Genomic DNA, 23316 nt, shown 5'->3' on the forward strand with positions numbered 1-23316 from the left:
AGAAAGGATTATGTTAGAACTCCAGAGTAGGGACTTGGCAGCCAACAGCATGGCCCACAAATGGTAAAAAACCAGAATCAGGAATCCTAAGGAGGGATCCTGAACTGAAGTAATATAGATATAACATAGATTTGTTGGGCTGAAGGAGATTAGAGAGATAGGAAAGGGCAGAATCATGGAGAATTGTGGATGTAGAACAAATATTGTGGATGTTAAAACTGACCTCCAAATATGTGACATCCAGTGAGTACAGGGAAATGGGGGAACAGCAGTTGGAGTCAATAATGCTGCAAACAATGAACTTCTGATTACTTGGGTTCTTTTCAGAACAGAACAATGAAGGGTCTCCAGAAATGCTTTCATGCAGTACCCTATAACAGTCTAAGCCAGTAGCCTCAACAGGGAGTCATATATTAGGTCTGTGATTTGATCAGTGGCAGACAGCAAAGTTGACAGGAGTTGTTGCAACTAGAAAACTGTTACCTATGGGTTTCATGGGGTCTTTTGACTTTCTATCGATGGTGACTTAAATGTAAGAGGCTTGATAACTGAACTTTCTAACATTATAAAAATGGCCCAAATATTCGACAGTGAGAAGAAAAGGTTTAGAGAGCAGGAAGATAGAGATGATCCATTCAACTGGACATAAAATTGACAAATGGGAATTAGACCAAAGTAGAATGAGGTGATAGATTTGAGGAGGTGCAACACATTTGCAATATACTTGGATGTGCACTTGAAAAAATATGACTTACAGAGGTATAGAATTAGCCCTAGAAGGTGAGTTAGATGAACTGTGAAGCTCAGACAAGGAACAGAATGATTTCCTTCTCTGTTGCTAACCTTTATATATCTATAGGTGATTGGGTGACACCACAACGTGTTCTGTCAGTAGCATAGGCAGTGATTAATGCAATGCTTTATGGAGCCAATGATCAGGATTGTATTCCCACCACTGTTGGTAAGGAGTTTGTACATTCAACCCATTTCTATGTGGGTTTCATCTGGGTGCTCTGGTTTCCTTGCCCATTCCAAAGACATACAGGTTTGGAATAGTAAGTTGTGGGAATGCTATGTTGGCATTGGAAGCATGTGTTTCTCTGGACTGTGTTGGTCAACGATCCAAACAAAGCATTTCACTGTATGTTTCAATGCCTTGATATACATGTGACAAATGAAACTAATCTTAATCTTGCCTATTGGAGTTCTGACCCATTGTCCTTATGTTCTGCTTTCTGTATCTTATCCAGTTCAGCTCAACAACTCCAAAGCTTGCCTTCAGTTCCACACTCTTCCATTTGTCAACATGATTCCATATTAGGAACCTTTTCAAATACCTTCAGCAATTCCATATAAATAATAGCTGTAGACATTCCTTTATCCTCCACTTTCCCAGAAAATTCAACGAGTTCTGTTAAGCATGACTTGCGCTCCATAAATCCATGAGGTTCTTTCTGATTTATTCATACTTGTCCAAATGCTTAGTCACACTATCCACAGTAACAGATTTCTGTAATATTCCCACAACAGACATTAGACTAATGGGCCTATCATTTCCTAGTTTATCTCTCATAACCTTTTTATACTGAAACGACTTTAGAAATTTTCCACTCTTTCTGTACAGCATGCAGTTCTTTTTTGTGTGTGTGTGTGTGCGTGTGCGTGTGTGTGTGTGTGTGCGTGTGCGTGTGTGTGTGTGTGTGTGTGTGTGTGTGTACACAAGTCAATTTACAAGTCAATACATGTAATAAGGAATTAACCCAGTTCCTTTTTTGTGTAATGGAGTGATGTTAGGTTGGAAACATTACATCTGAAGTTTCAATGGCACTGGGCTTTGTATTAAGTGTAACAATTTTTTTGTCTTCCAGACTTGGTCTTTTTGTTCCAGTTTTAGGCTGGACAAGAGTATGTACTGGTACATTTGAAATCCCCATAGCAGTTGTTTATAGAGAGTATTATCAGCAGAGTCACTGGTAACATGAGTAGTAAACAAGAGGATTAATTTGATACAACTGTTTTGATGACTGTTGGGAAAATCTGCCCTGGCCCCTAATATGATGACTAGAAATACTTTTATACAAAATTTGTGAAACTTTAACTCCAAGGCAATGATTAAAAACATTACTAATTACATCTTTTCTGAAGTAAATTTTGCTAAATTATCACTGCAAACAATGAAGAGCCGAGCAAAGGTGAAATGATTTTGAGAGATGAACAGTATTGCAGAGTAGACACAGATGGAGTGAGTCACTCAGGGAGGAGAAGTTGAGACAGAGGAGTTCTGATGCCTGCAAACTGTCCCGGGTCTGAGGTTGAATTTGGAGAAAACAAAAGCAGCTTTAGGCCAGGCAGTGAAATTTGGGCCTGGAACGAGTCACTGGGCAGCATAGTCTAGGCACAGAGCCTTTTGCTACAGTGGTGCCGGGATTCGAGTGGAAGTTACGATATGCTGTTTGGACAATTTAAGTGCTGGCCCAGATAAACTGGAAAGAAAGGGCTCTGGGATCAGAGGAGAGAGCACTATATTCTATAGTGCTGAGGCTATGAGGACTGCCCTGGCTGCTTTGCTCCATGCCTGCTATTATGATGGAAAGGTACTGAGGCTTTGGGCCTACTCTGGGGTTCAGATCTAAGGATTTATTTTGGTTCAGAATTTGTTGCTTGCTTCTATTGTTTGCATGATTTGTGGTGTTTTTTTGTGTCGGGGCTTGGTCTTTATTTAATTTTTAAATTTTGAGTTCTTTTGGGTTTCTTGCTTTGTCGCTGCCTGTAAGCAGATGGACCTCAAGGGTGAATAAATTATCTTCTTTAATCCTTTTCGCTCCTTATGCAGCATAGGGCTTCAACAAAAGTCCTCCACTTTCTGCGATCTCTAGCAGATGTTTTTGCAGTCTCCCAAGTTTGGTCGGCGGCTTTCAGTTCATCCAAAAGCCTATGTCTCCAGGTTTGCTTTGGGCGACCTCTTCTTCTCTTCCCTTGTGGATTCCATTCGAGTGATTGTCGAATGACATTCAACTGGCTCTTCCTCAAGGTGTGGCCGACCCATCTCCACTTCCTCCTCCTTATCTGGAATACAATGGGCTCTTGGTTTGCTCTCTTCCATAGGTCTAGGTTTGACACTCTGTCGTACCACTTGAGGTGGAGGATCTGCCGGAGGCATTTGTTGAGAAAGTTCTGGATCTTGTTGCAGCTGGTGTTAGTGATTCTCCATGTTTTGGATCCATATAGCAGGATGGCTTTCACATTGGAGCTGAATATACAGAGCTTAATTTTGACAGAGATGGCCGTAGATCTCCAAACAGGTCGCAGGGTTGTGAAGGCATGTTGGGCTTTTCCGATCCTTGCTCTGATGTCCTCATCTGTACCTCCTGATTTACTGATTTTGCTTCTGAGGTAGGTGAATTTGTCTACATCTTCAACTATTTGTCCTTCAATCCGTAATGGCTCCTCTTGTTTGTTATTAATGCGTAGAACTTTGGTCTTCTCCTGACTGATCTTAAGGCCTACTCGCTGTGAGGTCTCTCCCAAGGAATCTACTTTCTTCTGCATATCTTGAAGCCAGTGTGAGAGAAGAATGAGATCATCTGCAAATGCCAGGTCTTCCAATTTCCCTGTTAACATCCACTGGATGCCTCTCTCTGAGCCAGCATAGGCTGTTCTTGTAGCCCAGTCGAGCACCACAAAAAAAAGTAGAGGCGACAGCAGGCATCCCTGTCTGACTCCAGTAGTGATCAGGAACTCTTCCGACAGTCTCCCATCATGGATGACCCTGCATGAGAAGCCATCATAAAGCTGCTTGATGATATTCACCATCTCTTCCAGTACACCATAGTGTCGTAAGATGCTACACATTGACTTTCTGTCCAGGCTGTCAAATGCCTTCTCAAAATCAATAAAACACACATGTAGTGGAGTTTGCCATTCTATTGTCTGCTCCACAATGACTCTAAGTGTAGCTATCTGGTCAATGCATGATCTCTCTTTCCTGAACCCTGCCTGCTCATCTCTAAGTCTCTGGTCAATGGCGTCTTTTATCTGCTCCAAGATGACCCTGGTGAGAACTTTGCTAGGAATGGACAACAAGGTGATCCCCCTCCACTTGCCACACAGTGAAAGATCTCCAGATTTTGGCAGCTTCACAAGGAGGCCCTTCTTCCAATCTGATGGGATCTCTCCTGATCTCCATATCAAATTCAGCAGTATATGCAAATATAACCTCTCCACCCTCTTTCAATGCTTCTGCAGGAATGTTGTCTTCTCCAGCAGCCTTGCCATTCTTCAGGCTTTTCAGGGCTTTTCGAATTTCTTGCTTGGTGATTTCACCTACATTGATGTTGAGTGGGTCTCCAGGCTCCAGGTCAGGTGGGTTCTGTGGTGGTGGTCTATGAATAATTTATACATTCTTTGAATCTTTGAAACTTTGAAATGTGAAATATACTGTAGCTGTTTAGATGCATCATACACTCTGCAACAAATTCAGTGCCAGTTCTTTGCCAACTTTTAGAGAATAATGTTGATTTCTAGTGCATAACCTTCACTAATATGTGGTCCACAGTAGAAGCTTTTTTTATTGAAGAATTGTTATATGTGCAATTCTTCACATATATCAGAGTAATTTATACACAATATGTTCTAAGGTACATCTAATTAAACTGTACTAAATACAACAACAATAAACCCAGATTATCCAGAATCCCAGTAGAGGAGACTTGTATGTGAATGGGAGGACTGCTGTGCATACAGATCTAAACAGAAAAATAATCTGTATCCATGGCAAAGGGGCCTTTTTTTTAACTACTGCAGCCTTGAACTGCCTTGATGCTACTTAAGAGTTTACTTTCTTCATCCATTGCATCACTGTTGAGATCTCTTATTATGTTGAACTACCAGTAGTTTGGTACCATATATTTGACTCGCTCACATGGGCGACTTTATGAGGACTGTACGCTTCCAGGGGTCATTGATAAATGCACACCATATCAAGGTGGAAGTAGTTAAGAGTGGCTGCTGATTCATAGGTTCATACAATAACATAGCAAGGAAACAGACCCGACCCATCGGCTCAGCTCATCCATGCTGACCAATTTGCCTATCTAAGCTACTCACATTTGTCTACTTTTAGCCCATGGCTCTCTAAACCTTCCCTATCCATGTATCTGAGGGTTGACAGTCTGAATACAAACGTAATTGTTAGCTTGAAATATGAAATAATGGACTGAAATTTCTCCTCTTTTGCTCTGCACAATGCACAATAATGAAAATGAAGAACATTTTTATAAGCAAGCACGCCATACAAGTACTTTTAACATAGGTGACCTCAGTTCAATTTCCGCACAATGTGCTTTCCAACTATTTTCAAATACAATAACTCTTTGGCCACCTGGTTCTAAGCCCACTGATAGGATGGACATGGAAATTATGATCACTTTGTCTTCCCTTGGATGTAATATTAAATAGTATCTGCATACATGGTCTTAGTTTGTTAAGATTTACTTGTGGGGCTGTTGCACTTCGAAATGTGAGATAATATCTTAGACAGTTTGTAAACCCACCAACTACTTTATAAAAGACAACTTTAAGTATCTGCAGCGCTAAGTAAGATGTAGCAAAGTTTACTTTTAGGTCAATAATACTTGGGTAGATGGATCTCATCAGCCTGGGAAGGCAGTCCATCTAAGAGAGGGAAAACTCTGATTTCAAACCTCCACTGCCTTGCGGCCATACCCACTCATGGGAAAGGCTTCGGGAGTAAACCCTGAGGACAAATCCAGAGCTGGAGTCCCTAAGGCAGTCCGATGTTGTCTTCAACCTCGCTCTGGCAACTCCTGCGACGTCACTGGTGCCAAGCTGTATCAGCCCTTGTCCTTCCCTTGGACAACATCGGTGGTGTGGAGAAGGGAGACTTGCTGCATGGGCAACTGCCGGTCTTCCATACAACCTTGCCCAGGCCTGCACCCTGGAGAGGCTGAAGCAAGACTTTCCAGGCACAGGTCCATGGTCTCAAGAGACTAACGGATGCCATCATCATCATCATCATCACTCCAGAAAAGCTTTGCGCCAGTGAACAAGGTGACCAAGAGCGTTATCCTTCAAACGGTTCATGAAACTAGATCTTTCACTTCATTTACTTATATTTTTATTTCAAATGTGGTTCGCTACTGTTGGAGCCTGTGTGCTACATCTTTGTGGTGTGTTTCCAAGGGAGTTCGGCAAGGTTTTGAGCAAAGCGTGCAGCCTGGAGGCCAAGGAGCCAGAAACAATGTGTGAACCCCAGGATTGTCCCCAGTTCTCATCGATCTCGCTGATTAAAGTGTTGAGGAAGATAAATCAATGAGGACGAGAGCATAAGGTGAACATCACCATCTACCTCCATGTGGATGTTCTCTCTCTCTCTCTCTCTCTCTCTCTCTCTCTCTCTCTATTTCCCCCTCTCCCTCTACCCTCCTCCCCCCCACAGAGGAAGGTGCCTATGTTTGAATGGTCTCTCTCGCTCCCTGTCACTCATTAAGCCAGTGTTCATGGGTCTTTGGCAAGGTTTAATTGACACACTGGACTCTGTAGCTCACATTGTGATGTGTTTCTGGTTCTGGCCATTTTTTTTTTGCAGTCTTGTGTGATTTTGATCAGGGCAGACTAACACTGGTCTGCAGACAACGAGAGATGCAGCGCTGGATTGAACTGAACTGAGCTGAACTGAATGTGCCTGGATCCTTTCAACGACTTTGTGATTTGGTATTTTGTATTCTGTGGGTTTTTTTTTGTTTATTTTGCCACTTGCACGATGTGTCTTTTTTTGTGCATTGATGTTTTCCTTTAAATACGTCCCATGGTTTTCTTTGTTTCATGGCTGTCTGTGGGGAGATGAATCTCAGGATTGTATACTGCATACATTCTTTGATAATAAATACACTTTGAATCTTTGAAATAAGCACAGCAGGCTGGGAATTACATGTTGTTTCAGCAAGTGCATTAAACATTCATGTAGTGTGACCGATAAATGTTCTGTTCAAGGGCACAGTACTAGGAAACTCATTGGCACATAAGAACCAGACTACCATGTGTTAATGAGCAAGACTCAGGGATTTCCTTTGGTCATTCTACCATTGGAGGGAGTTGGATGACTCCGTATCCTGAAATCAACTGGCAATCCATTCAGCTATTCACTCCCTGATCAGCAGTGCTCCTGCAGCCAGGACAGTAGACAAATGATAGTCAGCCTCTGTGGTTTCCTCTCTTACTTCGTTTAACAGCTTGGTCTAATACTTCATTTACTTTCAGAGCTGCTAACTTCTTTAATACTTCTCTTACTATGCTTGAAACATCTGGTATTCCACACTCATCATACTGAAATGCAGCATCAGGATCCTCTCACTTATCCAGAACTTTTCAAACTTCTTTCTGTCTCCACATATAGGTTATTTTTCTGGTCCCTAAAATCCTACACGTTCTACTTGCTCTTTTGATTTCTATATATTTATTAAGTAATCTTTGTAATTTCTTTTGTTTCCTTGCCAATATGTTTCATACTCTCTCTTTGCTTTCCTGATGAGTGCTTCTCAATTCACAGGATGGACTGAACTGCTGATTCAGAGAAGGCAAAAGGTGTGGGTCTGTGTTTCATGATAAATTCTTTGTGGGATTTGAACATGGAGGCTTTGCCGTCCTCTTGTACCCCACCATCTGGAACATTGAACGATTAAGTGCCAACCACTCTACTTACCAAGACTTTCTCCTCCGTGATCATGACTGTAGTTTATCTACCACCAAAAGCCAACATAAATCAGGCACTTGGGGTATTGAATGCTGCTTTCACTAAATAAGTAACAGTCCACCCCAGTGCATTTCAAATCATAGTCAGGGGCTTCAGTCAGGCTTGTTTGAAGAAATCTCTGCTCGGTTATCATCAGCATGTAACCTCCAGCACCAGGGGTCCGAACACACTAGACCACTACCATTCTATGATAAGGAATGCCTTTCGTTCCAAACCCAGATGGCATTTTGGGAAATCTGATCACTTGGCTGTCCTCCTATCTGCATCCATGAAGAGGCTAAAGTACAAGGCTCCACAGATAAGAACAACAAAGAATTTGTTGTGGGAGGCAGAGGAATGGCAATGGTATTGATACAAATTCCGGAAGGCCATCTCACAAGTGAATTGGCAATTCTGGACCAAATCTGAATCAATGAAAGATGCTTGACAGCTGTGGCAAGGCATGGATGCTACTGCATCTTACAAAGTGAAATAAAGTAACACAGGTGACAACAAGGCTTCACTCCCAGATGAGCTCAATGCTTGCTTTGACCAACATGGAGGAAACTTCATGACCTCCCACAGTCCCTGATGACCCTGTGATTTCATTCTCTGAGGCCAATGTGAAACCATCCTTCAGCAGGGTGAACCCATGGAAAACATCCAATCCAGATAGGGTACCTGGCCAATTGCTAAATACCTGTGCTGATCAACTGTACACTGATATCTCTAACATCTCACTTTGGTAGTCTAAGGTACCTACCTGCTTCAAGCAGGCCTAAGATGAACGTGGTAACCTGTCTCAATGATCATCATCCAGTAGCACTTACATCCACTGTGATGAAGAGGTTGCTGATGAACTACATCAGCTCCTGTCTGAGAAGCTACTTGGATACACTTCATTTTGCTTACTGGCACAACAGCTCCTCAGCAGATGCCATTTCATCGGCTCTTCAGTCAACCCTGGAACATATGACCAGCAAAGGTGTATACATCAGGATGCTCTTTATCGACTACAGCTCTGCATTCAATCCTATCATCCCCTCAAAATATTCACTAACCTTCAAGACCTTGGCCTCGATACCTCCCTGTGTAATTGGATCCTCAGTTTCCTCGCTGTGGGCCTTATCAGTTCAGATTGGCAACAACATCTCCTCCACAATCACCATCAGCACAAGGCTTAGTCCTCTGCTCTACTCGCTTTATACTTCTGACTGTGTGGCTAAGCACAGCTCCAATACATATTTAAGTTTGCTGATGACACCACTGCTATTGGCCAGATCAAATGTGGTGAGAAATCAGCATAAAGAAGGGAGATTGAAAATGTGGCTGAGTGGTTTCATAACAACAACCTCTCACTCAATGTCAGCAAGACCAAGGACCTGATTATTGACTTTAGGAGGAGGAAACCGGAAGTCCATGAGCCAGTCCTCATCAGGAGATCAGAGGTGGCGAGGGCCATTGACTTTAAATTCCTTGGTGAAAACACAGCAGCACCTTTACATCCTTAGAAGTCTCTGCAGATTCAGCATGACATCTAAAGTTTTGACAAACTTCTACAGATGTGTGGTGGAGAGTATATTAACTGCTTCCATCACAGTCTGGTATGGAAATACCAATGCCCTTGAACAAAAAGTCCATCATGGGTAAGTCCCAACCCACCTCTGAGCACATCCACATGGAGCACTATTGCAGGAAAGCACCATTCATCATCAAGTACCCCCACCACCCAGGCCATGCTCTCTTCTCACTGCTGCCATCAGGGAAATGGTATAGGAGCCTTCGGACACACACCACCATGTTCAGGAACTGTTATTTCACCTCAACCATTAGGCTCTTGAACCAGTGGGGATAATTTCAATCATCTTCACTTGCATCTTCACTGAACTGTTTGTGCAAACTATGGACTCACTATCAAGGACTCTTCATCTCAAGCACTCAATAGTTATTGCTTATTTATTTATTCATTCATTCATTCATCTATTTTACATTGGTTGCAGCCTTTCTATCACTATCATTATCTATCACTTCCTATTGTCTTTCTTGGATTTACTGAGTATGCCCACAAGAAAACAAATCTCAAGTTCATATATTGTGACATATATGTACTTTGATAATAAATTACTTTGATCTAATTTGAACTTTGATTTCCATTTGTAATTTAACCCCTAGTGCTTTCAATGGTTTCATTTAATATCAGAGAATTTATACAGTATACAGCCTGAAATTCCTACTCTTTGCAGACATCCATGAAACAGAAGAAAACCCCAAAGAATGAATGATAGAAAATTGTTAGAACCCCAAAGTCCCCCACCCCTCTTCCACACACAAGCAGCAGAAAATCATCAACCCTCCCCCCACTTGTTCCAGCAGGAAGCATCAGCACCTACCACCCACCAAGCAAGCAATACTAAAGCCCCCAAAGAGACCATGGTCTAGGTCCATCAAGAACTACAGTCCGTGTTGTATGAAAGGAGAGAAGGTTAGCACTCCCCTTGATAAGGATGGAAGGGGCCCTAGTGGCCTTACAACACACAAATGGTCAAGGCATTGCCATCTACTTAGTGGCATCTAAAATTTATATTTAATTTAAAAAAAAGAACTACAGTCCACCACACATCACTCTGACATGCTACAGTCTTTCTTCCTCACCAACAACAGAGAAGTGTCACCCTTTCCATAACGAGAGGGCAACCAACAGATTGCTGTTTCGATATAACAATCTGAAGCAACGCTTACTTGAAGTCACCTGAGTTGAGAACCAGCAGAATCTCTACCACCTCCCCTCCTCTCGCACCCCCCACACAGACAGACAGACAGACAGACAGACAGAGAACCTCTGATAGCCACACCCACTGTCTCAATGTTCCGATCTCCCATGACGTTCCTGTTGGCAACATTGGTAAGGAATTGAGACCACTGGGTATTCCTGAGGTCGCACCCCCCCCACCCCCCAAAGGCACACATCTTCCAGGCTGCTCCAGGAGATATTAAAAACAGCTGGTTGGCGAGCTCTCCACCACCATGAACCTCAGTTTGAGTGTAGCTGTAGATGACGGACTCTGACAGGACCCCAGCCACCTTGAAATGGGAAAAAGTGATGTTAAAGAAAGTATTTAAGCAGTTTCACAGATGACTTTGAAGATAATATATATTCTACACTCTTCTTAGATTGTCATACGTCTGCCATGAGTTTCCATTTTTTTTGGCTTCATCTATGCATGTTGACTTTTAGGGGGCTCTAGATTTGGCAGTTCTACCCCTTTGCTGAAAACTTCTGACAGATTTCTTTAATAATATTTATAATCCCAGATGTAGGAATAAGAGGCCATATGTTCACATTTATTGATGATGTCAAGTCAGTTGGCAAAATAAGTTATCTAGATAAAAGCAATATAGCAAAGGGAGATTGATAGATTAAATGCCAGAAAAGGAAAATAAACATAGAGAAGTGTCAACTTCTCCCATGTATGAGGTTGCCCATTTTGGTCCTGAAGTGCAGAGATCAGATTACTTTCTCAGAAGAATAATGAAGAAGTAGAGAGATTGTGGGATCCATATATAAAATCTGATATGCCTTAGAATTAATCTAAAAGGCTGATGTATCCTTGTTTCCTACACAACTTGGTTGCATGTCATCCATTGTATATATTCTTTGGAGGCCAAATTGGTCACTATATGGAGAATAATAGCCTCGTAATACAAGTATGTTCAGGTGCGGCGAGGAAAGATGGTAACGTAAACCTGCTAACATCAACAGAGGCACACAGGGTTGCAAAGATGTGATCCCAGTCTGAGTGTAGTGATGATTTGATATTAAGCAACAAAAGTGAAATGCAGCACTCCAGTTATGTTAACCTTACACAGATGAATATAGATTAAGCAGCAAGAAGGATGTCTAGTCAGTGTTCTGTAAAGATTCAAGACAAGTTGCTGAGCAAAGTCAATTGGTTGTTGATTAGAATCACTTAGCATCCAGCCACAATAGATTAATTTTTCCTGATGGTTCTAAAGTCTATAGTTATTAATATGCTTGCAATATAACAATTTTTTTTCAGACTAGAAGATTTCTCCAATTGCTTTAAAATATGGATTTGTGAGTTAGCATACTCTAGGAGTGCATATGACAGGGAGAATAAGCAGATCCAGGCAAGCTGCTGGAAGGAGGAGGAAAACGGAGGATGTCAAGTGTCTTCAAATGTCACGTGTTGGGAGTCAACTTCGACCTGCAACTCAGCTGCACATGCCATATGAATACCACAGCTACAAAATCAGATCTGAGGCTGGATATTCTGTGGTAAATTATGTTTCAAATCCTTCCAGCATGTGGAAAATAGAAGTCAGGAACATTATAGAATTTATTAAAACACATGTAAGAAGAAAACAGGGTTAGCCTGAAATTGGTGGAGAGAACATACTATCAATATTAGGTGGTATAAAAATCTTAATATCCAGGATACACATTGTATCAAAAGAAAAGGCAGAGAGGTGGGTGGCTCTGTTGGTAAAAGATGAAATCCAATCCTTAGAAAGAGGTGATGTAGGATCGGAAGGTGTAGAATCCTTTTGGGTAGAGACAAGAAGCAGCAACGATAAGAAGATCCTGATGGGAGTTACATACTGGTCTTTGAACAGTTGCAAAGATATATGCTACAAACTCCCACAGGAGATAGAAAGGGCATGTCACAAGCTCAAAGTCACAATAGTCATGGGGGATTTCATTGGGAAAATCAGGTTGGTGCTGGATCTGCAGAGGGAAAATTTGTAGAATGCTTATGAGATGGCTTTTTACAGCAGCTTGTGGTTGAGCATACTAGGGGATCAGCTATTCTGGAGTGGGTGTGTTGCAATGAAACAAAATTGATTAGGGAGCTTAAGGTAAAGGAACCCTTAAGATGCAGTGATCATAATATCATAGACTTCACCCTACAATTTGAGAAGGAGAAACTCAGGTCAGATGTATCAGTATCACAGTGGAATAAATGAAATTACAAAGGATTGAGGGAGGAGCTGGCCAATGTTGATTGGAAGGGGACATTAGCAGGGATGACAGCAGAGCAGCAATTGATGGAATTTCTGGGAGCAATTTGGAAGGCACAGGGTAGATACATCCCAAAGAGGAAGAAGTATTCTAAAGTCAGGATAACACAACCGAGGCTGACAAGGGAAGTCAAAGTCAACAAAAAAGTTAAAGAGAGTGCATGTAATAGAGCAAAAAATAGTGGGAAGTTAGAGGATTGGGAAGCTTATAAAAGCTAACATAAGACAACTAGAAAGTCATAAGGAGGGAAAAGATGGACTATGAAGATAAGCTGACCAATAATATTAAAGAGGATACCAAAACTTTCTGAGGATAGCTTAAGAGTAAAAGAGAGGTGAGAGTAGATATCAGACCGCTGGAAAATGATGCAGGAGAGATAGTAATAGGGAACAAGGAAATGGCAGATGAAGTGAAAAAGTGTTTTACATCAGTCTTCCCTGTAGAAGACACTAGCAGTATGGTGTCAGCAGAGACAAGTGAATGAAGTTGCCACTACTAGGGAGAAGGTGCTTGGGAAACTGAAAGGTCTGAAATTAGATACATCATCTGGACCTTATGGTCCACACCCAGTAGTTTTGAAAGTGGTGGGTGAAGAGATTGTGGAGGTGTCTTTCAAGAATCAATACTTTTTGGGATGATTCCAGAGGACCGGAATATTGAAAATGTCACTCCACTCTTCAAGAAAGGAGAGAAGGAAAGTATAGGGCAGTTAGTCTGACCTCAATCATTGGCAAGATGTTGAAGTCGATTGTTCAGGTTGTGCTGATCTCTGTGGGGATTCCACTCCCTTGCTGTTACATTGGCAGCTCAATGAAATATATAATGGCAGCAGAAATTCAACCTCTCTTCTATCTATGACAGTCTGCTGTGCAGTTTGAACTTATTAGAATCAGTGCACCATAGACAAAGAAAGAAGCCATCTATTTCAGTGTGGATCTGTGTTCATGCAATTGTGAAAAGGTTAGCCACCAACCTTATGCCTCTTTTTTTTCTGTGGGAAATAGCCATACCCTTACTACACGTCTAGGGTTATAAGCATGCAGAGACCACTAAACACTTCCTCAGAAATGTGTTCTGGCTGAATGAATCAGTTGTATCATTTGAGACTTGTAGATTTTCATCAGATTAGGGCTGAGGTCGAAAGAGTTAAAATTAGAGCAGGTGAAATCTTGTTGAAAACAGAACAGGTTCAAAGGACTGAGTGGTCTGCTTTCTGTTTATATATCTTTGCGGTCAATTACATCCAAACATTGGAGAGCAGTAAATGAGTAATGACTGCTCAAAGAATCGATGAGTTGCATTTACATTGTGCCTTTCACATCTGCAGAATGCCTCTAAGGATTTTACAAGCTATTGGGGAGTTTTGAAGGGCAGAAATTGTTGCAAACAAGGATATGTGACAGCTTATTTTTGTGCGTAGCTAGATCCCATAAATGCTAATGTGATAAATTCTAATTAACAATCTAACTAACTTAGATGCCTAGTTACTTCGAGAAATAATTTTTCAAAGAGTTTTTACAGATACAACAAAGTTTCTTTCTGTTTTTATTAATTGTTACTCTTATTTAATTTGTAAAGTCAGTTTAGCCTGTCCAAAATTAAAATTGCTAAAACAACAATCAATATGTGTACACTTGTCTCTTAGGAGTGCAGAGACCCTTAATTTGCAAGAGCAATTGTCAACAGAATGGCCAACACAAGGTTACTGAATTATAGATTGGTCACAAAAGTACATGCAAATCCGACTGACATCATTTCTCCTTCACAAATGAAATTCCCAGAAACAAATATCTTCATTAGTATTTGCAAAACTAATCCTGAATTACTGTGGATTAGATCATTATCATTGATTCATGCACCAGAAGTTTTGTGTTGTGCCAATATTTTTGCTCATGCATTTGGTAATTATAGTTTTCTGTCTATAATTATAATTTTGTGTGAGCTATAATGAAATGAGATAACGGCCAGAGATTTGGGCCCACTCTCCAATGCTTTTGCATATTCCTTTCATGGTTTATTTTAATTAGCTGCATCAGTGGGTCACCAGTTTTACCTACAAAGGAACAGAGTGTGCAAGTAGAGCAGCATTTTACGGTCCTGTAAATTTGCTTTCAAATACTGTGGGGTGGGGGGATGACAGCATGATGCTTTACAGCATCAGCAACCTGAGTTCAAATCCCACTGCTGTCTGTAATGATTTTGTACTTTCTCCCCATGACTGCATAGGATTCCTCGAGGTGCTCCAGTTTCCTTCCACAATCCAAAGACATATTGGTTGGTAGGTTAATTAGTCATTGAGAATTGTCCAGTGATTAGGCTAGGGTTAAATCTGGCATTGCTGCATAGCAAGTTTCAAAGGGCTGGAAGGGCCTATTTAACACGGTTTCTCAATAAATAAATAGATAAGTAAATAAATAATAATTCTTCTGTGGGAACTGAATATGTACTTGAATGGAAGAAATGTTTTATGGCTATGGAGAAGAGCAAATGAGTGGGGCTAATTGGATAACTTCATCAAAGGCCAACACATACAAAATTAGCAAAATGACCTCTGTCTGTGGTACATAATTCTATGACTCCAATTACATGGATGAGGACACAATTAGCAGATATTCCATCTAAAGAGACAAAATTGGCATTTTGCTTTAATCCAGTATGTGGAGTTTCTTATTCCATGGAGCTTTAATGTAACAGATATTCCCTTTTTTGTGTGTCTGTGTAAAATAATAGTGTTCCTGTAGGATTAGTGTAATGTAATGTGTGGTTGATGACTGGTGCAGGCCCAGAGAGTTAAAGTGCTGTATGTCTCTTTGACATTAATATTCACTGTATATGAACCAACATCAGATCAAAATCAGGTTTTAATATCATCGGCATTTGTCATGAAATTTGTTGACTTTGCGGCAGCATAACAATGCGATACATAATAATGGAGAGAAAAGAAAAATATAAATTAGAGTAAATGCAGGCAATATTCATGGTTTCAACGTCCATTCAGAAATCAGATGGTAGATGGGAAAAAGGTTTTCCTGAGTCACTGACTGTGTATCTTCAGGCTTCTGTACCTCTTTCCTGATGATAGCAATAAAAACAGACTGGGGTGATGGGGGTTCTTAAAGTTGGACACCACCTTTTTAAAGCATCGCTCCTTGAAGATGGCCTGGATGAAGTGCTCATGATAAAGCTGACTAATTTTCATTTTAAAGCCAAAACCCTACAGAGCTATACTGTATAGTTGGCTACCTGCGGTAAATATGATTCAATGCTATAACAAGAATGAAGATACATGCACCTCCTTTAGAAATTTTTGATTCATCATTCCTATCCTCAAATTCAGGAAAAATATCAGTGTAATTCAGTTCACAACCCTCTGCAGGGAAGTGGAGAAATCAGATTAATTATTTCAAATGCCAAACCCATTTAGTAATGGATAATAATGAGAAAATGATCAAATATAAGAAAGCTGATTTCAGTAAGTGGAATAATAAATATCTGACCAATATGGATAGTAATTTAAGAATGGTAGATGAAATATAAAGGACTTGAGCAAAGGACAGATTTCAAAGTGGAGATAGGTTCTTCTCGGAGTGGATGAAAAACCCAGGCAAAAAGGAATTGCGTCCAAAGCTTCAGGTCATTGCATGATCAAAACTACAAAGATTAAAATGAAATAAAGACAGTTTTTGATAAATGTTAGGCTCTGTAGGGAAGAAAGCAGAATGCAACATGTATATAAAAGAATAGACAATATTCTATGAGAATAGGTAACAAAGAAACCAAAAGAGAATATAAAAGATTTTCTTTGTGAAAATATAAAGTCAAAGTAAAGGCTGTGCTGTTTGAGAACCAAGAAAGAGATCTTTTTATGAAAGACTGAGATAGCAAATGAATACTTTATATCATCATGAAAGGCAAGGTTGCCCTTGATCCCTTCATGAAAAAATAGGGAGAGAAAATTGATAGAATATAAGTAAAGAAAAAGAGCATGTTGGCAAAACTCAAAGTGGAATTGTTACCTAGTTCAGATGGGACCTATCAGAAATTACAGAGGGAAACAAGGGCAGAAGTGGTGGGCACCAGCCCAGGGTGGGATATAGTCTCCCCACAGGGGTGATAGGAATTTCTAAGGGGTGGGGACGATAGAGATAGAGGGGACAGTGGGGAAAGCACTCAGTAGCAAGCAGGTCCTCTGAGTGATTACAAGCTTAATTTATGAATTGAATTACTTTATTTTAAGGATTTGATCCTCAAAGCCTCATAATTGATTACAATCACACAGTCACTCCATCACTTACTAACCCAATTTAGACTTTGCTCAACATGCAATTTAGTTGTTGAAATGCAAAGTGACACCTGTAGTTGGCAGATCATGAGAAATCTGGACTGAATAAAATATTTCCGGGCCTGGCCCATGCATTATTACCATTGACTACTTTAGTACAGTGTTACCTAGTACGATTCTTACACTCTAATCTTGCAGTTGTGCATTTCCCGTGAATTAGCATATTTTTTTCAAAGGGGTAAAGTTCAGAATCTGCCCTTTGAAATGATCTTGACCGCATTTCTCTAGCCTGTGGCCCAACCTAGATATCACTGCTCCACTCTATGTGCCTGCAGGCAGAGTCAGATTTTGCCTGAGCTACTATGATGTCAAAGCTTTCCCCTTTATTGATCACGGCACTTAAGGTTGGACTTAAACAATAGATGATTCACCATGGTCGTTAATCCATAATGAAAATGACAGAAGAAGACCATCAAAAAAGAAGTGTAGACAATTTAGTGCATAGTATCTGTCATATGGATTTATACAGCAGCAGGCAACCAACAGCAGCCAATGTGCCTGTTGTGTGAAAAAGTTTTTTTTGTAAGGCAATGAAATGGTCAGGACTCCTTGAACATTTGAAGAGAATGCTCTCTGATAAAGTAAACAAGAACTTGGCTTTTTCACTTAGTGAAAAATTTCAGAAATGGCAAACGCTTCAAAACCTGTTTGCTAACACTTCACAACAAAACAGTAATAGTTTGCATATTTCATACATCTCATTGTTCATTGCTAAATTGGGAAAGCCACAGACAATTGGAGAACTGATTCTGCCAGCAGTACGGGCAGTTCTGAGTACAGGTTAGTATACATCTCCATACTAAATAATTAAAGTGATTCCACTCTGTGACAACTCTGTTCAAAGACAAATAAATTAAGTGTCTGCAAATTTAGAAGACACTTTGTGTAACGTACTAAGGACAGCAGAATTTTCTCTACATTTGGATGAGTCAACTTTGCCAGACAACAAGTAGAACATAGAACAGAGAACAGACCCATTGGCCACAACTTTGTACCAGACCAATTAACTTAGTAATTAAATGGCTAACTAAACTGATCTTTTTTGCCTACACTCTGTCCATATCCTTACATTCTCCACAATTCCATGTGCCCATCTAAATATCTCTTAAAAGTTTTTAGTGTTTCTGCCTCTACCATCATCCCAGGCAGTGCATTCCTTACACCCACCATTCCCTGTGTAGATAAACATGTCCTTCAAATCTTCTTTGAAATTATCCCCTCACCTTAAATGCATGGTATTAGACATGTCAACCCTGGGAAAAAGATATTGTCTGTCTACTCTATCTATACCTCTCATAAAAATATGAACCTCTATCAAATCGCCCCTCAGCCTTCAGCGCTCTAGAGAAAGCAACCTAAGTTTGTCCAACTTCCTGTTATAGCACATGCCCTCCAATCCAGGCAAAATCCTGGTGAACCTCTTCTGCACCCTCTCCAAAGCCTCAAAAATTGCGGCATAATTTCAGACTTTTGAACTCAATACCTCAACTAAGAAAGGCAAGCATCATATGCCTTCTTAACCTCCCTATCAACCTGTGCAGCCACTTTCAAAGAGCTATGAACTTGGACTCCAAGATCCCTCTGTTGATCAACACTGCTGACCATTTTGTCTTTAACAATGCACTGTCTCTTTGTATTTGACCTACCAAGATGCAACACTTCACATTTGGCTAGGTTAAACTCCATGTGCCATTTCACACTCAGAAGAACTTTTACTTCTTCGGTATGTTTGCTTCATAAAGGTTGAAAGAATGGTTCAAAAAATTATATTTTCAAGAGAACTATGAGAACTGGTATGAACAATAGGAAAGGGAAGTCACTATTTCAGACTGTAGAGGAATTTTTCAAAGCAAAGGACATTGCACTCACTAAATGTCTTGTTTGTGTAACAATTGAGGCATTATCAATGACAAGACACCACTGTGGGGTTATTACCTTCTTGAAAAAAGCTATACCTAACATATTTACTATTCACAGACAACATCTTGTCATTAAAAAATTAAGCAATCAGCTGTAGAAATCATTAAATCATATTATCACAGGGGTAAGTAAAATCAAGCCCCATGCTCTCAAATTTGACTTTTCAAGAGCTTTGTATTGAGAATGATGACCAGTTTGAATGCTTGCTGTTGCTCACAGAAGTCAGATGGCTCTCAAAAGCAAACTGCCTGAGATGCTTTTATGTGTTTTTTGAAACTGTAATAAAATCTTTTGAAGAGTTAAATACTTCATTCAGTAATCAACTCAAGGATATTATGCATGGCATTGCTTAATTCTCAGAATTATTCACAAAGTCTAATGGAATCAATCTTCAATTGACTTGTCAAAGTCAAATCAGTTGTCTCCGTATTTCTGTCCAAGTTAACACTATTTAAATACAACATTGGCCATCGCGACCTTTTCTAATTTCTGAGCCACTCTGAGTTGGAAGAAAAAGAATATCAGATGATGGTCTTTAAGTATACTGTGCCCATCTTGGGGATCTGCGTAAGCACATGTCCGAGAATCTTCAGGGTCTTCTCTCCATCCAAAATTCCAGAATGAGGAATAAACAGAAATGATGGAGGAAGAACTTAACTCACTACAAAATGATTGTGAGCTGAAGCCTAGGTTCAGAAATTATATGTCACTACTTTGAATCTGCAGTTCTCATTTTCTTTTGTGGTGCATTGTAAATTAAAATTCTTGTTAGTTTTTTCTGAAATGACTGGAAATGGAGAAGACGGCACTAGAGATGTGATCTGGGAGCCAAGGGACGATAGCCCAAAATGTTTTGAAAACCATTGCTCTACTCATATCCTTGTATCCTCCTTTAGTTTGTGAGTGGCTTTAGAGAGCTATAGAGGTAGTAAATTCAAAAAGGGAAATTGAACTGAACAACCATGTGCTTCCAACTTAACAGTTAAGAGGGGAAACTTCTAGAGGTGTCAATCTAAAATAATATTAATTGTAACATTGAAAAATATAGGTCAATAAATGATTTCCAGTATGTTTAAGGTAATTTGGGATTGACTATTTGAATTCCTAGTAAGTGAGACAGTTGCATAGGTACTGGAATAGAAGGTGTGAAAGTGGTGTTAAAAGGCTTTTGATAAAGTTTACTATAAAAACTTGTTAGCAAAATGAACTCCTATGGGAATAAGAGGGCAGTGGAGGTACAAATAATTCTTTGACAAACAGTCAGAGCGAAGGGCAGTGATGAACAATTATTTTTTCAGACTTGAAAGGTTTCTACAGTGGTGACATTCAGAGGAATATTATTGCCCTGGACTTGAGAATACAATATAGTTTTAAAGCCCAATATTCACATGGATTAAGAAATGTTGTAAGATAGGTAAAGGGATGCATTTTGGGAGTAATTAGAGAAGTCAATACAAACTGATAGAAAAACTTAAAGTGGGAGCAGAACTAATAAAATCTGTAGATTTGTGGAAAATTGCAGGACGGGTTGGTAAGTTTTTAAAGATGAATTAAAAATCATCTTTCATAAAAGAAAGGTAAAGTATATGAACATGAATGATATGTTAAAAATGTATAAAACATTGTTTGGACAGAGGTTAGTTCTGGATATCACACATAAAGAAAGATGTTAAGATTAAAAGAACTGGAGTTATTTACCAAAAAGAAGAATTCAGGGATGAAAATTTTCTTCATGGGGAAACAAGGATGTAAGGAAATTCCATTGAGGTTCACAGGCAGATTTGATGGAGGTGTTCAAAATTATGAGGGATTTAGTATTGAGAACAACTATTTCTGCTGACAGAGGGTGAGTAATGACAAGGTTAGAAGCAATTAGCAAAAGAAGTAGAGGGAGATAAGAAGTATTTTTATATCTGGAATTGTTATGATCTGGAACAAATTACCTGAAAGAATAGTGACAAATTTCATAACTTGTTTCTCTGAAGTCCAACAGAATATCTAACAATATTAAAGGCATCACATAAATAGGAACTGTTGGTTTGCATTGATTCGGTGATTAAGTAGCCTGATAATAACGAACAGTGCTATCATACTATTCTATTTTCATTGAAGAAATAATTCCTTTGTGCATCACTCATAACCAATTAGCAGCCCTAGTAATATCTCTGTTTGAAAGGAACATTGGAAGTTGATCAGATTACTATCAGATGTAAATACTCCAGAGGGAATTAACCCTATCTATAACACGACATATCAATTACACAGTTACAGTAATTTTGCTTTCTTGCCCTATAACAATGTGTCAAATTTAATTGGCTCACATCTCATTATGTTATTGGACTATATTATTAAAATGCATAATGCAAAATGCATATATTTTTCTTAATAACAAGACCAATGTAATATTTGCACACCATTTAAAAATGCTCTTGAGTTTCAATGCCATAATGAACATTTTATCAGCTATCTCAGTTCTTTCATTTTTTAATTGCTCTGAAAAGTGTTCATTTTTCATTATCAATATCTGCCATTTTACTGCAGAGAAAGCTGCAGATATTGGTCACCTATTGGGAGATGGAATTCAACAGTTACCACTCTGTTTCATCTGTTTTTTTTTATATATCCACACTATGGGACCTGGTTTCTGGGGAGTCTCATTCAAAGTGCAAATGATTTGCTTTGATGAAAAATTCCCTGTTAAAATACTCTTTTCTGTGGAGAAAGACAGGCAGCCTGATGGCTACAAGACAGCACTGCCACAAGTCTTTTATGATATCACATGGTAGAAGCTCTGGGAAAAGAAATACATAAATTTATAACAGAACAGCAGTGAGGATTAGGCTCCACCTGGTATCCACATGATGTACTGCAGAATGCAAAGGAACTTTCATTTACATTATTTGAGTGCACTGAGCCATGTATAAAATATTCTACTGCTTAAAAATGTAAGCTAATTAGACCACAATGGCTATGGTATCATCATTTTTTTTAAAGATGATTTTACCACCACCTACTTTCTTATTCCTACCTCAGTAAAATATCAAACTTACGCAAAAAAGAGATCAGGAATTCTGCATTCTGCCAGCCGTGAATCAAATAGGATTCAAATCAGAGCTAGATGCCAGACCCTGGACTCCGTGTGTGGAATGAGAAACACTGCGGCAGCAATCACCTTAGATGTTCTACATGCAGTTTATGAGCAATAAAGTCACAGACTGTCAAGGGCTGAATGAAGCAGACTCCGTTATAAATATCAATATAAGCAAGTGTGTCTTTACTTTTTCCTTTTCATTTGCCTTTTCCTCCCATACTATTTATAATAACAAGGGAAGGACAAAAGATAGGAAATAAAATAAGTAAGCAATTATAGCTATATGTTAATTCAGAAATGGATGGAGTTATTCATGGCTCCTCATTTTCATATTTACAAGTGTAAGATCTAAAATGTCTTCTTGTGCACTGCAGTTTATGGAGCTATTTAATGTTGTCATGGACTACATCTTGCTGGCTGCTGATAGCTGTTCCATTCATGATCACCTGTATTCATCGTTTTAACGAAATGAGCCCTGGACTTCGACACACATTGAGAATGAAAGAGAACGTGCTGCAAATACTCACAAAATTGGACAAAATCATTGGAAAGAGAACAGGAAATCAGTGGGTTGAGCAGCATTTGTGAGAGGAAAGGACTTGTCATTGCTTTGTACTGAAACTCTGCATCATGGTTTAAATTATTAAGAACACTTTACAGCAGAAGTCCAGAATGTTTTAAAAGAGCCAAAAGGATTAACTTGTCAAAGTGCCTCAACTCTGGATACCCAACACAATCCAATAGCAGAGCTGAACTTTGCAGAGATCCCTCAGTGAGAAGCTTCCTCTCACTCCAGTTAAGACCTTGCACGAGATTTGAGACCACAATGATTTTAAATTAAACTCAAGGATTATGAGGGAAAAGGTCAAACTAAGTTACTTTTATTAACATATTATTTTGTTTAACTTAAAAAGAATTTTCAAAAATAATTTTTTGCTTTTAGATGCAGCATATCACCTTTGTTGTCTGTTGAGGGGATTTCAGTAGAGGAGTCTCCTAACTGCATTGCTGGAGGCTTTGTCCTTAAGCAACTATACTGCTGGATCACAGAATTGGTTCTCATATCCAGAGTATAGACGGATTTCAGCAGCAATTCTACATTGGGGAACAAGGCAGCAAGATTTTACCCATTGTGTGTATCTTGTAAGGGGTATATATCTGTGTAGTCCTTG

General features: G+C 39.5%; 1 long non-coding RNA gene and 1 other non-coding gene across 2 annotated transcripts in view; both read left to right on the top strand.

The window, feature by feature from the left end:
- The first annotated feature begins 2285 nt into the window (after nt 1–2285).
- The window catches only part of LOC140734080 (uncharacterized), a 38294-nt gene continuing 17263 nt past the window's right edge, over nt 2286–23316 (top strand). The window contains exon 1 of the long non-coding RNA XR_012100467.1: nt 2286–2594. This is a non-coding gene — a long non-coding RNA (uncharacterized lncRNA). The remainder of the gene's footprint in view (nt 2595–23316) is intronic.
- LOC140735054 (U6atac minor spliceosomal RNA) lies at nt 10211–10336 on the top strand. Its single transcript, XR_012100674.1, has one exon. It is a non-coding gene; the product is annotated as a U6atac minor spliceosomal RNA (small nuclear RNA).

The sequence above is a fragment of the Hemitrygon akajei genome, chromosome 10, assembly GCF_048418815.1.
Source record: "Hemitrygon akajei chromosome 10, sHemAka1.3, whole genome shotgun sequence".
NCBI lineage: Eukaryota > Metazoa > Chordata > Chondrichthyes > Myliobatiformes > Dasyatidae > Hemitrygon > Hemitrygon akajei.